This window comes from Ahaetulla prasina, chromosome 11 (genome assembly GCF_028640845.1).
Source record: "Ahaetulla prasina isolate Xishuangbanna chromosome 11, ASM2864084v1, whole genome shotgun sequence".
Lineage (NCBI taxonomy): Eukaryota > Metazoa > Chordata > Lepidosauria > Squamata > Colubridae > Ahaetulla > Ahaetulla prasina.
Window position 1 is genome coordinate 23135254 of NC_080549.1, and position 16337 is coordinate 23151590.

Here is a 16337-nt window from a genome sequence, read left to right on the forward strand (position 1 = left end):
TGTTTGTGGTAACTCAAGCAAATTGTAGAGCAAGAAAGCTTTAGCCAATATTAAAGGAGAAATTCCTACAAAGAAATATTAGATTTTGATTTCAGAAAATACATTAATAAGGTAGGTCACCATGGAGATATTGGAAACAATGCACAATGTGGAAAAAGCAGAGATTTTTCTCCATCCTCTGTAATAATAATATCAGGAGCCGTCAAATGGTATTGCTATAATAATAATAATAATAGTAGTAGTAGTAGTAGTAGTAGTAGTAGTAGTAGTAGTAGTAGTAGTAATAATAATAATAATAATAATAATAATAATAATAATAATAATTTAATTTGTATACCGCCCTTCTCCCGAAGGACTCAGGGCGGTTTACAGCTCCCTGAGTCCCTAGGGAGATAGGGCGGTATAAAAGTGTGAACAAATAAATAAATAAATAAATAAAATAAAACAGTAAAATACAAAAACAACACATACAATGCTAAAAACAAACAAACAAACAAACAGAAGAGTCAAGGTAATCAGCCCAAAGCTAACCAGTAGAATGACCATAATCTCTTATTTAAACTTTTTGAAAAGTTATTAGACAAATTCATCTGAAACGATCAATGAGTACTAATCATTACCAGGGGTCTTCAAACTTAGCAACTTTTAAGACTTGTAGATTTCAACTCCCAGAATTCCTCACTAGCCATGCTGGCTAGGGAATTCTGGGAGTTGAAGTACACAAGTCTTAAAATTGCCAAATTTGGAAACCTCCTGAATTATCCTATCACATTAGTATGGTATTGTGATTGGAAACTCGATTGAGAGACTCAGATTCAAGTTTCTGCACATGGAACTGTACTGGGTATGATTTTCCATCCTAACATTCCTTATAAGAGTACTGTGAGATTTGCCCTGAGCTCCAGAAGGTAACCTGAGATACCTGACTATATCATACAATGAATATCTAAGGGAACTAGGTTACATTTAGCTTAATGAAGCCTGAGAAGGGTCAGGGAGACCCAATAATAGTCTTTTAATACTTAAAGGCCTGTAACGGAGAAGAGGGGATCGATTTATTCTCCAAAGCACCTGAGGGCAGGACAAGAAGCAATGGGTAGAAGCTCATCAGAGGGAGATTCAACCTGGAAATAAGGAGGAACTTTTTGACAGTGAGAGCAATTAATGAATGGAACAGTTTACATCCCAAAATTGTGGTGGTTCCATCAGTGGAGATTTTTAAGAAAAGATTGGACAACCGTTTATCCAGGATGGTATAAGGACTCCTGCCTTGAGTAGGGGGTTGGACTAAAACACCTCCAAAGTACCTTCCTGCCCTATGAATCTATGATTAAAATTTCAGTATGTTTTAAATCACCACCTCCAGAAAAACATGAGCAAAAAAGTGATACTCAATTGTTATTTTGCTTGTGGTCTTTAAAGAGAGAGCTGGCCATAGACTGATTAAAGCTGCAATGACACTTTCACAAAGCATTCAGCAAAAATGGAAAATGAATTCTACTAAATCTCTAGCATGTCACATTAACTGACATTAAGCTCCTTTTGAAATTCATATGTTGTTTGAAAGGCTTAATACCTACCACTGTTCTCAAAGAAGTAAGCAATATCATGCCCTCCCAATGTGTTAAAAAACAATTTTCAACCACCTAGGCTAGCACAAATGCTGGTTCTGGAAGCTGTAATTCAAAATACGTAAAGGGCATCAAATTGCTCACATGAAAGGACAACTTTTGGTGGCCAGCAGATGGGTTTGGGGCTATGCATCCAAGTCCGCATCCCTCTTTTCTTTGGGATGTGCTGTCATAGCTGGGAGCAACTTTTATACGCTGACTAGACCAACAGTTCACCCATCAATTGCCAGAGGTACATACTCCACTGTTCTGAGAGAACACCATCTGAAAAAGGAGAGCATTTGTAGCTCAGGATTGAGCTTGGATGTTTCCTTTCCCAAGCTAGGTAACATCATCAGTGCTAGTAAGGAGTGGGGTTTGCTTTTAATTTATATTCTAGTGGTTTGCCCCATCAGTGTGGATTGTTTTGGAGGTTCTTTGTTTGGGCTGTTTACTGTTAGCTTGTTTGGCAGTTCCTTGATCGGGGTGTTGTTTTACTTCTTGATTGTTGTTCTAATGTTAATGTTGGTGTTCTCCCTTCCCTAGGCTACAACTTGTAGGAGGTGACCAGGATGACTCTCAAGGGAGGGGTCAAGCATGTCATCAGTCTGGAGTCCCTTCGTGCCCACAAGAAATCTAAGACCAACCCTCCTTGAATTCCATTTACTATTACCTACTGTCAATTTGCCTTGACTATTAGTAGTTCAGATTCTTGTGGAGAGCTAGTAAGAAATAAACTTGAATTCATTTGAAAAACCTTGGTTCCTGGTTTCTCGCATCTGACATGACTGCTCTCAAACAGCCTACCAATCAGATGACTGGTCAATACACTCAGGATCAGGAAATCATATATGAAACCCACAAACCTATCTTATGCATATATTACACACAGACTCAGAGGTAAATTCCACTGAATTCAATGGTAGGTATTCCTAGAATAAATATAGGGCTGTGTCAAAAGCCAGAGTGTATAGAGTGGCTAATCTTATGAAGAATTTAAACTGAAATGAGGCAAAAAGAGACAGAAAGATGTTTTGTTATGCAAACACAGGTTATACATGAGATGTCCTTCATCAATTAATTAATGATGTTCCTCTTCAATTAAGAACTGTAATGTGTAAAAACCAATAGTATTTGCCAAGAGCTTGTGCAATGGCCTGAAACCTTTTGATGTATGTAAGTTCAGCAACCTTTCACCCCATAGCAGAGTTTATAAAAATCCACTTTTCCCCAACTGTCCACTTTGAGGTCTGCTAAACAGTATCCTGGAAGGTTGAAATGTTAAGTAGAAACTAAGAAGGCTTCACCAAAAATCTCCATATATGACCTGAAGCCGGTCTTTTGGGAGTCTTCATTAGGAAGGAACTGCTGTTACAATGATTTAGGTATTTCCCCCCCCCCACTCAAGAAAAATAGGGAAACTGGTATGTTTACTGACATCTGTTTTGCAACCTGGGAATTATTTTGCAATGTGAAGTCTTCTCACTTTAAAATTATGATAGCTCACATGCTTTCTGAAACCGAAAACTAAAAGTAAAGTCCTTGTCTTGCACTCTAGCCCAGCTATGCAAATCAAGGGGAATTCTCAGCTTAGAATTTCCATATGAGTTACAGAAAGGAATGGTCTCTCTTCCGCCCTTTTCCCCCCCCTTCACTTTAAGGGGTGGAGGGAAAGACACCAGCGTTGGAAATCCTCATTCTAACACAGATCAACAAGAAATTTAAGATTTCAGCATTGAAATTTAGTATAAAAAAATAAATAGTAACTACAGATGTTTTATTAGCAATTAAAGATCAGAATTGATTTACTGAAAGTAAGCGCAAACCAGTTCGAAACATAAATCAACTATTTCCTCCCCCCCAAAAAAAACCTGAGCAATTTGGGGTTCTTTTGTTTTCCCCAATTATTAAGGCTTATTTTGCTGCACATTATCATCAGTGCCTAGCTATGGAAGTCACTGCCAAGAATTGGAGGAATATGGAGCTCAGATCTTTAGCAGCAGAAAACAGAGGACTACCTTGAGGATTAAAAAAAAATGGAACAAATACTTGTAGGAAGTTAGCACCCACCCCTTTCCTAGAAGAATGAAATATTTTGGAGGATATTGAATAGGGCAAGTATTGTGTTTCTCTGGATGAGAAATGGAGAAACCTGTTTTAAAGACAAAGCAGCTTCCTGCCTCATCACACCTTTGTCAATGGGCCATTAAGGCTTCAGCCAAGCTCACTCATCCCCCCCCACCTTTGTCAATGGACCATCATCTGCAACACAATAGGACTCATATAGCAACAGAAACTCACCACATGGCAAGGCTCAAGCAAGCCTGAGAGACAACCTACAAAGTTAGCTAAGACTCCTAGACCACTTGGGAGTTTGACAACCAATCAGGGTACATTTCTTATACAGGAACAGGAAACACCAAGGTGGGGCCCCACAGAGAGTATAAACTCAGGCACTCAGCATCTTGTTCTCCCCTTCTGCCCTTCTCCCCTCTTCTTCTTCTCTTCTTCTCTTCTCCTTCCCTCTCTGGTTCTTCACCCAACACCTTGAACATGTGATCATCATTAAACCATCTTTCCAAGCAGTCTCCATGTTTCCAGTGTCTTTTTCCCACTTGGAACTGAACCCAGATGGACATTTCTTCCAACATACTTAAGAATAAAAAGTTAAAAATAAGGTGAGGAAAAATCTTCCACATTCCCATATAATTTCAGAACATGTCCTCATAAACAACCTGATTTTCCAGTGGTCTGGAAATAGCATGAACTTGGACTGAGTCCAAAAAAGATCACTTAAATATGACCTAAGACTAAAGGCACATCAGATTGTATTTTATAAACACAGAACTCCTGCCTAATTTGTTATGAAATCAATGAAAATAACCCTTTACTTCTGAAAAACAGTGAAGAGTCTGCTAAAGATATTTCAAAAAATACTAGTATTTGTTTTTGAACTTCTAAAAACAAAGCTTGCTCGGTCAACAGGCGACCAAACTTATAATTTTAGATTTTTCTTATTGCATTAGCAGTCCCAACTACAATTATACCTTTTTTATTCAAGACAGAAAGTCTGAATTTTGACTTGACATATTTCTGCAATCTACACAGCAATTTTGCTCATCCTCCAAAATTCAGAAACGCCCAGAATTCTCTGACAACACAGTCAAAATCAGCTATATATGCCTTCATTCAACACATCCTTATCAGAAGTCCAGAAAGCACATTGTGTTCTGAAAAGATTTCTATTGATTGCCTGTCTCCTGGGAGTGAGGAAGGTGTACCTTTCTAATGGAATGTGCTACATTTCACTACATTTACTACATTTATTTTGGGCATCATAGGCTAGTTTGAGGCAGGCCTTTACTCACCTGGAGATCATGAACAATGAGGCCTTACACGTCTATGGCAGGGCTGCTGGAAGGAATCTAGGAGATTGGGAATACTATTCAATATTTCAAATATTCTAACTCAGTTTTAGAATTATGATAGATGAGGAGGATCATTTCCTAACTGTGGTAGGAGGCCAAATTCAACTTAGATGCAAAGATTTGCTTTGTGATCATTTCTACCATAGGATGCAAAAATCTTGGCAGAGAGCACCCTTATCTGGGATATCTGCCTGGCAGAGGTTATGGCCATCAGGAACACCACTTTCCATGCCGGATGCTTTGAGGCTGACTCATGCAAGGTTTTGAGCATGGATTTGGGTTAGGGCATCATCCCATGATGGGTACTAGTGGATACTAGCTGGTCTTAGTATGCAGACCCTCTGAAGAACCTGTTGACATGAGGATGAGCAGAGAGAATGATTATTGCTTCCCAACAAGAGACCAAGGAGAAGACTCAAAGTTGTCTACTTGGTTGTAGTCCTTTCTTAAGGTCATTGGTAAGCCTGACATTGAGGTTAAAGGTTGTCATTGGTAAGATTCCTTCTCTTTGCAGAAAACTTAATCTCATTCACTAGTCTAGGTCTTTCAGGCTGAGCCAATCCACTGCTATTTTGCAGATCATCAAGATACCTTCTGCCAAGTAGTCAATGGCTTTGGCTCATTGTAGTTCCTCTGCCTGAGTTTCCTACACTGTGGGAAGCCAAGCTAGCAGTTTGCTCAAAGGATAGAAATCTTGACAAAGACTAAAGAACAAGACTTGATTTTGAGGGTGGGCATGTAATCCCATGCCCTTTGGGTTGCAGGTTCTCCACTTTCCTGTCTTCTTGTTTTTAGGGGTTGTCTTTATCAACTATGTGTTGCCACTGAAGTGTATCTAGTACAGAGTGAGTTCAGCAAATCTAAGACAGCCCGAAAGAAGACAGAGAACTTTAAGACTTGTGAATGTCAACTCCCAGAATTCCTCAGTCAGCCATGTTGAATCTTTCAGAGCTCCTGGAGCAAGAGGGGTCTGCCAGAGGACTGAAAAAGAGCTGATGTGTTTCCAATCTTCAAAAAAAGGGGACCCATGAAACTACATTACCAATCACCTTGACATCAATACCTGGGGAAATCCTGGAAAAGTTAATCAAGCAGAAAATTTCTGAGAATCTAGACATGAACAAGATGATTACAGAAAGTCAGCATGGGTTTGTTAAAAGCAGATCATGCCAAACAAATCAAGGTACGCAACTTTGGCGTGCTCCTGGATGGTCGGTTGTCCTTTGAAGATCATTTGACGACTGTCTCCAGGAGAGCTTTTTATCAGGTTCGCCTGATTCGCCAGTTGCGTCCCTTCCTGGACCGGGATGCCCTATGCACGGTCACTCATGCTCTCGTTACCTCTCGTCTGGACTACTGCAATACTCTCTACATGGGGCTCCCCTTGAAGAGCACGCGGAGACTTCAGCTAGTCCAGAATGCAGCTGCGCGGGTTATTGAGGGAGCGGTTCGGAGCTCCCACATAACACCTATCTTGCGCAGACTGCACTGGCTACCTGTTGTTTTCCGGGTGCGCTTCAAAGTATTGGTTACCACCTTTAAAGCGCTCCATGGCTTAGGACCGGGCTACTTACGGGACCGTCTACTGCTGGCCTCTATCTCCCAGCGTCCGGTACGTTCCCACAGAGAGGGACTCCTCAGGGTGCCGTCAGCCAAACAGTGTCGACTGGCGGCCCCCAGGGGGAGGGCCTTCTCTGTGGGGGCTCCTACCCTGTGGAACGAGCTTCCCCTCGGGCTTCGACAACTACTTGACCTTAGGACCTTTCGCCGCGAACTTAAAACCTATTTATTTCGGGGCTTCCGGTTTGGCAACGCAGGCTTCGTGGACGTTCCTTTGGGATCGTCTGCCCTGGGTTTCGTCAAACCGTCCCTGACAGCGTAAATGGGCTGTCAAACGGTTTGGAATTCTCTCCCCCAGGTGAAGGGGGAGGGAAGAGTGGTCAGGTTTTGGGTAGAGCTCCCCAGGAGCCCCTGGAATTTAACCAGGGGATCGAAGGGTGAGAGCTCCCCTTTAGCCTGACGAAGCTCCATGCCCAGGGTGCTTCTGTTTATACAGAATGAGAAGCCGCGACCATCTCTGTGCCAAGATTTATTTCTAAGAGAACTCAACACAGACAGAACAAAGTAGGAGGACTAGCAAGAATTTGCAAGTAATAAATCTTAACTTCAGCTCTTAAATAGCTTTCCTTTGAACTAACTTTCAACTTGAGTGGATTTAAAATGGCGTTTGCAATATACAAAGGAAAGTGAAACTATAAAAGGACAAAGGAAGAAGAACATAACAAGCTACTTTTTTAAATGGAATGAACAAGAATTGTTAATGATTTTTTTCTCTTTTTACCTTTTTCTTTATCACAATGTTTAAGAAGAAAAGTTTATTGAATTTTTTTTTTCTCTTTTTGGTAGATTTTACAGTTTATGAATGGCTCTTAAGCAAACAGAACTAACTATTAAAATCTTGCAAACTTCTTCATTTCAAATATGGAATTTTTTTTTATTTTATTTTTTATAGGAACTTTTGGAGGCTTATCTTTTCTTAATAAGTTTTTAAACAAGAGATTTTTACACCAATATATTAAAGATTGGAAGTTCTTTATTGTTAGATGTTAAGCTGATTGGTGAGCAGATGGAAAATGTGTAAGAAAATGTGTAAGGAAATGTGTATAGAAGACAAGGGGAAGGAGAATGCTTAAGATGTGATTTTGATGGTATTTTCTTTTTTTAATATATATATATAGGGTTTAATTTTTACAACTGACTTATTTTGGGTATAAGGTGTTACTATTTGATAATGGGAAGATGGAATATTGTTTAACTTTTGGAGGACAGATAGAAAAATTTATGGAAGTAATGTTGGTATTTGGTTAAATAGAATTTAATTGTTATGATTGATATATTTTGGATATAAGTTATAATTTTAATAATGTTATTTGATAGATGTAAGGTAAATTGAAGAAATATTAATATTTGCAATGTTATTTGATTTATGTAAGTGATATTTTTGGAGATTGAAAATGTGTAAGGAAATGTGTAAGATAGAAGACAAGGGGAAGGAGAATGCTTAAGATGTGATTTTGATGGTATTTTTTTTAAATATATATATATATATATACGGTTTAATTTTTACAACTGACTTATTTTGGGTATAAGGTGTTACTATTTGATATATGTGAGGTATAAAGGAATGGGAAGATGGAATATTGTTTAACCTTTGGAGGACAGATAGAAAAATTTATGGATGTAATGTTGGTATTTGGTTAAATAGAATTTAATTGTTATAATTGATATATTTTGGATATAAGTTATAATTTTAATAATGTTATTTGACAGACGTAAGGTAAATTGAAGAAATATTAATATTAGCAATGTTATTTGATTTATGTAAGTGATATTAAAGATATGAGAAGATAGAATATTGTTTATTTTTGGAGATTGGATAAAAATTTAAGAATTTAAACTGGAAATATGAATTATATTTGGGACATTGTTTAAGGAAGAAAGGTATATTATAGAAGAATTTGATGAATACTGGAAGATGGAATATCGTTTTGGTCTTGATTGATGAAGATTGGATATTAAAAACTATAAGATTCTGAAGACTTCAGGAGTGGAATGGATTGATATATATTTGATGTTAATTGATGAAGATTGGATATTAAAAACTATGTATTTTATTGATGAACTGGAAATACTAATTTAATTGGAAGATTCTGAAGATTTTAGGAGTGGAATGGACTGATATATAATGGACTGGAAGAAGAATGTACTTTTTTGTTTCTGGAAGGGGAGTTAAGGTCTTAGAGAGAGGAGTGACTATGGATTTGACTTATGTTGTATTTTAATTTATGATTGTTAATTTTATACCCTGTACTTTGTTCTGGGAAGTCTCGGGGAGGGAGGGGAGGGGAGGGAAGGGGGAGAGGGGAGATGAAGGACAAATGAAAAGGAATGATTGAAGATATGTAATTAAGAAATAGAAATAATTTGAAATGAAAGCGGGGCTGCTCAGCTGCCATTTCAGAAGGGAATGGAAAGGGAGAGGAGTGAGTGAAGGAAGAAAGTAGGTAGGAAAGAGAGGTAGAAAAGGGGGAAAGGAGGGGAAGAAGAAAGGGAAAGAGGGTTAGAAAGGGTGGAAGAGAAGAGTAGGGAAGGAGGAGAGGATGTAGAAAAGCGAAGGAGAGGAAGGATGAAGAAAGTAGAAGAAAGTAGAGAAGGGAGGAGGAAAGGTTTGTTAAGGAAGGAAGTGGTAGCTGGGCAGGTCCGAATAAGTAACAAATGAAAGTTAATGACTAATGTTGAATAAGAGACTGTATATTGAATAGGTTGTTGGAAAATGAAAATAAAACTTTTTACAAAAAAAAAAAACCTATTTATTTCATATGGCTGGACTGGCCTGATTTTAAATTCTAAATTTTAAATTTTAATTGAACTTTGATGGGTTTTAAATTTCTTTAATTTTATGGGGTGTAATGTTATTTTAAATTTTCTGGCAAATTTGAATCAGTTTTTTAAGGTTGTTTTAATTATGGTGTATGTTTCTGTTTGTATTTTATTTGCCTGTTCACTGCCCTGAGTCCTTCAGGAGAAGGGCGGTATACAAATTAAAACATTATTATTATTATTATTATTATTATTATTATTATTATTATTATTATTATTATTATTATTATTATTATTATTATTATTATTATTACCTTATTTGATAAAATGACTAAATTAGTTGATCAAGGAAACACTGTGGATATAGTATACTTGGATTTCAATAAGGCATTTGACAAAGTAAATGACAGCCTGCTTCTTGGTAAGACAGAACAATGTGAGATAGACAATACCACAACCAGTTGGATCAGCGTATGGTTCTTACTGGAACTATCTCTACATGAAGGAAAAAGTGCAGTGGGGTACCTTAAGATTCTGTATTGGGGCCAGTACTCTTCAACAATGTCATAAGTGATCTAGAATACATGAGGGGATAGAAGGAGAGCTCGTTAAATTTGCAGATGACACCAAGCTGGGGGCAATTGCTAACACCTTGGAACATAAGACTCAAATTCAGAAGGATCTTGACATACTTGAGTATTGCATCCTATCCATTATAATGCAGTTCAGTGGTAAGAAAAGTAAGATCCTGCATTTTTTTAAAAATTTGAATTTATATCCCGCCCTTCTCCGAAGACTCAGGGCAGCTTACATTGTGTTAAGCAATAGTCTTCGTCCATTTGTATATTATATACAAAGTCAACTTTTATTGCCCCCAACAATCTGGGTCCTCATTTTACCTACCTTATAAAGGATGGAAGGCTGAGTCAACCTTGGGCCTGGTGGGACTTGAACTTGCAGTAATTGCAAGCAGCTGTGTTAATAACAGACTGCTTAGTCTGTTGAGCCACCAGAGGCCCTGGTGGTTTAGGCAGGAAAAACCAAATGCACAGGTATAGAATAGACAGTACCTGACCCAACAGTAGTACATGTGAGGGGGATCTAGATGTTCTAATAGACCACCACTTAAGTATGAGACAGCAGTATGCTACAGCTGCCAAAAAAAACAATGCAGTCCTAGGCTACATCAACTAAGGAATAGCATCAAAATCACAATAAGTGATAGTACCGCATACTGCACTGATGAAGCCACACATGGAATACTTTGTCCAGTTCTAGTCACCACAATATCAAAAAACAAACGAACAAACATACTGAGGCCATAGAAAGAGAGCAGAAAAGAACATCAAATATAAGGGGTAAACCATAACGATGAATTGCTAAGGAAACTAAGTATGTTTAGTCTAACAAAGAGGGATGACAGGATAGTAGTTTTCCAATACCTGAAGGACTGGGTCAATTTGTTCCCTAAAGTACCTGAGGGCAAGACAAGAAGCAATGGATGAAGTTTGGTCAGAGGGAGATCCAACTTAGAACTAAGGAGGAATTTGCTGACAGTGAGAGCAATTAATCAATTGAAAAGCTTGCCTCTTGGTACTCCATTACTGTAGGTTTTCAAGAAAAGACTGAACTTCCATTTGTCTGGGATGGTATAAGGATTCCTACCTTGGGCAAGGGGTTGGACTAGAACACCTCCAAGGTCCTTTTCAGTCCTATGATTCTATAAATACTGTCACAAATCCAAAAAAATCAAGTGCGCTAAAATTTCATTTGAGTTAATGGGACATAATTTAGCAGCTGCTATGGTTAATGAAACTAAAACATGACTATTTGGGTTGGAAGTTCTAAATTACAGAGAAGCAGCATTAAGAGTTGTTTCCTATCTGGGCCCACAAAGACTAATCACCGTTGCTTCTTGGAAGTCTTTCTGTTAAATATTGGACAAGTATCCACTTGAGGATGTTGTTAAATTAAGTGTCCCAATTCATTGGCATATTTCTGTGTTTTCTTTCACAGAGGTTCCTCTATTTCTAACTTATTAAAAAATAGACATAACATAAAATAAACTCAAATGCTATTTGAAAAAAAGGAAACAAGTCTTTTTTTTATTTATTTATTTATTTATATCCCGCCCTTCTCCGAAGACTCAGGGCGGCTTACACTATGTCAAGCAATTTGAAGCACAGGATAAAATCTGTTTAAGAAAAATGCACCCTGGACCTAAGGCATGGACAGAAGGGTTATATATGCTTCAAAAATTATTCAGAATTTGAAAACACAACACAGCTCTGCAATTGGTTGAAAAGGTCACATCTTTTCTAAGGCTTGAAAAAAGTTGTGTCTCTTTTAATAGCAGAGAGGAACTGTGCTTGTGCAGTTCAAAATCACTTCCAAATCTCTCTAGCAGAGTGAAAAATGTTACAGAACAAACAATGAAGGTTTCCAACAATATATATACAAATATATAGGAGGTCTCTGTGGGAATAGTTAGATCTGGTTAGTGCTTCGATTCTTGGCATCTTCCTGTAAACTAAAACTAACATTGTTAAATAGATTATGACAACATTTTCATATGCAAACTATAATATCACTGCATGTACACACAGATTGGAGCGTACAATAGTTTCTCACAACTCAGAATAACAGAGTTGGAAGGGACCTTGGAAGGGACCTTTTAGTCCAGCCCCCACCTCAGGCAGAAAACCCTATACCCCTGATGGCGAACCTATGGCACGTGTGCCAGAAGTGGCACACAGAGCCATCTCTCTGGGCATGCAACCCGTTGCTCTTCCGGGTTCTGGCACACCGGCCAGCTGGTCTTCATGTGAGCAGGAGCACCGGAAACCAGAAGAGCAGCCGCATGTGCGTACCGGGTGGTTGCTCTTCCAGTTTCCAGTGCGCGCATGTGCTACGGCCACCTGGTGTTTGGGTTTCTGGCATGCATACGTGCACGAAGACCAGCTGGCTGGTGTGAATACATGCACCGGAAACTGGAAGATCATCTTCCCAGCGCGCAGATGTGCACTGGGGGGGCTACTCTTCTGGTTTCCAGCACACATGTGAACCGGCCAGCTGGACTTCATGCACCAGAAACCGGAAAACATGTGTGTACCGGAAACTGGAACTGCATGTGCACCGGGCAGCTACTCTTAAGGTTTCTGGGACACATGTGTGTGCGCACTTCTGTTTTGGCACTTGGTGCTGAAAAGGTTCGCCAACACTGCCCTATACCATTTCAGACAAATGGTTGTCCAATCTCTTTAAAACCTCCAATATTGGAGCACCCACAACTTCTGAGGGCAAGCTGTTCCACTGTTTGATTTTCTAACTGTCAGGAAATTTCTTCTTAGTTCTAGGTTGCTTCTCTCTTTGACTAATTTTCATCCATTGTTTCTTGTCCTGCCTTCAAGTGCTTTGGAGAATAGGTTGACCCCCTCTTCTTTGTGACAGCCCCTTAGATATTGGAACACTGCTATCATCTCACCCCAGTCCTTCTTTTCATTAAACTAGACACACCCAATTCCTGCAACAGTTCTTCATATGTTTTAGCCGCCAGTACCCTAGTCATCTTTGTTGCTCTTCTCTGCGCTCTTCCTTGAGTCTCAACATCTTTTTTATAGCGTGGCAACCAAAACTGGACGAAATATTTCAACTGTGGTCTTACCAAGGTATTATAAAGCGGTACTAGAACTTCATGTGATCTTGATTCTATCCCTCTGTTAATGCAGCCTAGGACTGTGTTGGCTTTTTTGGCAGCTGCAGCACACTGATGGCTCATATTTAAGTGATTGTCCACTACGACTCCAGTATCCCTTTCACAGTTACTGGTATTGAGCCAGTATCACCTAGTCTATTCCTGGGCATTTGGTTTTTCTTGCCTAAATGTAAAACCTTACTTTCTCTACATTGAATTTCATTTTGTTAGATAGAGCCCAGTGTTCAAGTCTGTCATGATCCTTCTGTATCTTGAGAATATCTGCTGGAGTATTGGCTATTCCTGCCAGTTTAGGTGTCGATTACAAATTTTATGAGTTCTCCTCCAGCAAAAGCAGGGTACTTTTCTTTTCACATTTTCTGGAGAAGTACCGCAAAAAGTCTCTGCCTTTGTTTAATATTACTGGATTTCTTCCCTGAAAAAAAAACCAACCCTATTTGTGCAATCCTATCCTTTTGGCATCCTCTGAAAGTGTATTTTGAACGGAAAAAAACTTCACAAGTCTCCGAATATTTGAGACTCTGTATTATTGGTGACATTTCTAAACTTTATTTGAATATCAAGGCAGCTAATTATAAATAAAAGGTATCCTACAAAAGGACGTACCTAATTGAAAAATGTAAAACCAGCAGCTCAATCAGCATTGTCTGCATTGTGTTATTTTTATATGGTTATAAAAAATATTCTGCCTAAAAACTTGCAGTCACAATTCTAAGCCCAGGAAATATAGAAAGCACAAAATAACAAAACAAAACAGATTAAAAGCAATAAAAGAGAACCTGTGTAGATTACTATGTATGAAATATATCAGAGTGTGAAATATATCACAGAGATAAGAACCTTGAATCTACTGAATAGGTATTATCGTATCACCTGCCCAGCCATTTTTTTAAATAAGCAGTTGTAATCAAAGTTATAAGCTCTTACTGGTGAACTTTGCATGTGCCCTTATTTGTTATAAGAGTTCCACAACCTAAAATGCAGGACAAGCAACTCCTTAAAACTTAACAAAATGAAAAACTTGTTTCTTTAATGCAAAACAACCTTAACAAGAGGCACTTAATTCTGTTACTTACCTGTTCTAATCCCATGAATATCTTTTCTGATAGTATCTGTTTTCCGACCTAATGTACTCATTGGAATAAAAGCAACTGTCACCATCAGAGGAGCACATCTTTGAAAGATGAAGGCTTAAATATTTTCTCCTACCACCTTGCCTTTTTTGCAAACTATTTTCACAGCTACAACTCTTCTAAAAGGCATAGCAGAGGCAAAGGTATACACTTTTTTCAGAAATTTCTTTCTTCAAAATCAACCTCAGAACATTAAAATATACACATTTTTCCAAAATCCTTTTTTCCTGCTTCGTTCAGATCTCTAACCACATTGATGGACCCAAAATCCCATGAGATCATGGGGGTGGGGGAGAATTACACATATCCTTACAGTATAAAGAAGAGGCACCTAAAAGAACTGTCACACACACCCAAAAAAAATTTCAAAAGCTAACAAAGCAAATTTAAAAATGGATCTCCAAAGGCAGTGCGGCTAGATACTCATAACTCTCTTTAAAGGAAGCAGGTGGCTTACCTGTCATCCACACCACTAATGCAGGTATGTTCTCAGCAAAAATAGTGTGTATAGCAGTTTTCTACTCTTTGGACTCTGCTGAGGGACTGGGTGAGTTATGAAAGCTGCTCTCTGCAGAAACACACCCACTTCCATGACTCACAGGAGTTTCTATCTCCTTTTTTTTTTAAGTAGTTGTCAACTCTGAAAGCTATTAAGAAAATTTAGCTGTGTCATTTTCCTTTAAAAACCACCAGGACTGAGGAGTACTTTCATGTGAAAATCACCACTGCCTCTAAACACATGGCTATGTGGAAATAGTCCTATATGATTTTTATTGCCATTAATTGAAGTGGTTTACATTTTGAGAGAAATCACAACCAGTCCTCTTTGGGACAGTATTCCTTAGTCATTGGAGTGACTGGGGAGTTCCCCATATTAGGGACTTTTCCCCCCTTGAAGGTTGTATGTGTACATTTTTGCATTTGTGTTAACCATAGTTTTCCTATACATGCTAATGCATCTCTTTTGTGCAACATCATATTTTGGCAACACAATCAATAGTACTGACATCCAAATATCAAAAATTAAACGCGGTTATTACTACATGAGGAAGAGATTAAGATTGTGATTGTTGCTGAAAACAGTAACTTTCTCCTGACTAAAAGTTCTGAAAAGATCTTTCCTGTTCTGAACAGGAAAAAAGTAATGAAAAAAATACATTACCCAGAAATGTATTATCTTATAACAAAGATGTCCTTTTTCTCCTGTCTGAAACTATAGTCGGATTCAATGGGAGACTATGATTGGATTCTTACTGCTGCTATCTGAGCAGAAAGATCTGTAAATAATGCTAATTTGTCATGTGGTGTAGTAAAAATTCGAAATTTAAAACTGGTATTACCTGGTTTGGTAATGAAACATCTGCAAGAACACCACCTAGCTTAGAGAGCAGCAAGACCCTCCAAATTTTAAACTTCATTATAGTAAAGCTATACTGATGTAAATACAACACACACACACATACAGACACAGATATACACAAAGCAATTTAAGGAGAAAACTATCCAGTACTATCAGTTTCTCATTTGTAATCTGCAAAAATATCATCATCTGAAGTGAAAACTTTGCACTATAGCTTTAAGTGTTTAAGCCTTTGCTGCCCGTTGCTTAGCAACCAGGCATCCTTACCTAAACATTGCTTTTCCAGAGTCACGACTGACTAGTGGGGCTGCTAATGCAATTCAGAGAAAACATGTATTTTAGAATGGTCTAAGTTCTGGTCACATAGCTGAACAAAGTTGCTATACAAGCTTTTTAAAAAGGTTTTCTATGATTTATTAATTTATTGCAACATAAGAGCAAGTGAGGGCTCACAACAACTGCCTGATGTATTCCTTGCAGTTTTATCAGCAATATTTGCAGAAGTTTTTTGACTTGCTGTCTTCTCAGGGTTGAAAAAGAGTCACCCGGCTGACTTCTAAGCCTAAAACAGGACTAAAATTGTCTTCTGTGTGTCTAGCCTGGTGCCTTAACCACCACACCACATTGGCTCTCCTGCCGGCAATTATGCACCATGAAATAACAAAATCAAAAATTTAAAAACAGTATGTTTTTCACTCCAGTTTTTTTAAA

The 16337-nt window shown here is 38.3% G+C and overlaps 1 protein-coding gene across 8 annotated transcripts in view; it reads right to left on the bottom strand.

Annotated features, from left to right (window-relative positions):
• The window catches only part of ZC3H12B (zinc finger CCCH-type containing 12B), an 86604-nt gene that overhangs the window by 39514 nt on the left and 30753 nt on the right, over positions 1–16337 (bottom strand). Inside the window, exon 1 of one of the 8 annotated variants that reach the window (XM_058196593.1) lies at positions 14724–14793. The exons of 4 other annotated variants lie outside the window; for them this stretch is intronic. The gene's annotated coding sequence lies outside the window, so the exon portion shown is untranslated. Of the gene's footprint in view, positions 1–9943; positions 9994–14723; positions 14794–16337 lie in introns of those variants that run through there. 3 more of the 8 variants (XM_058196598.1, XM_058196597.1, XM_058196596.1) reach the window with 3 other exon arrangements.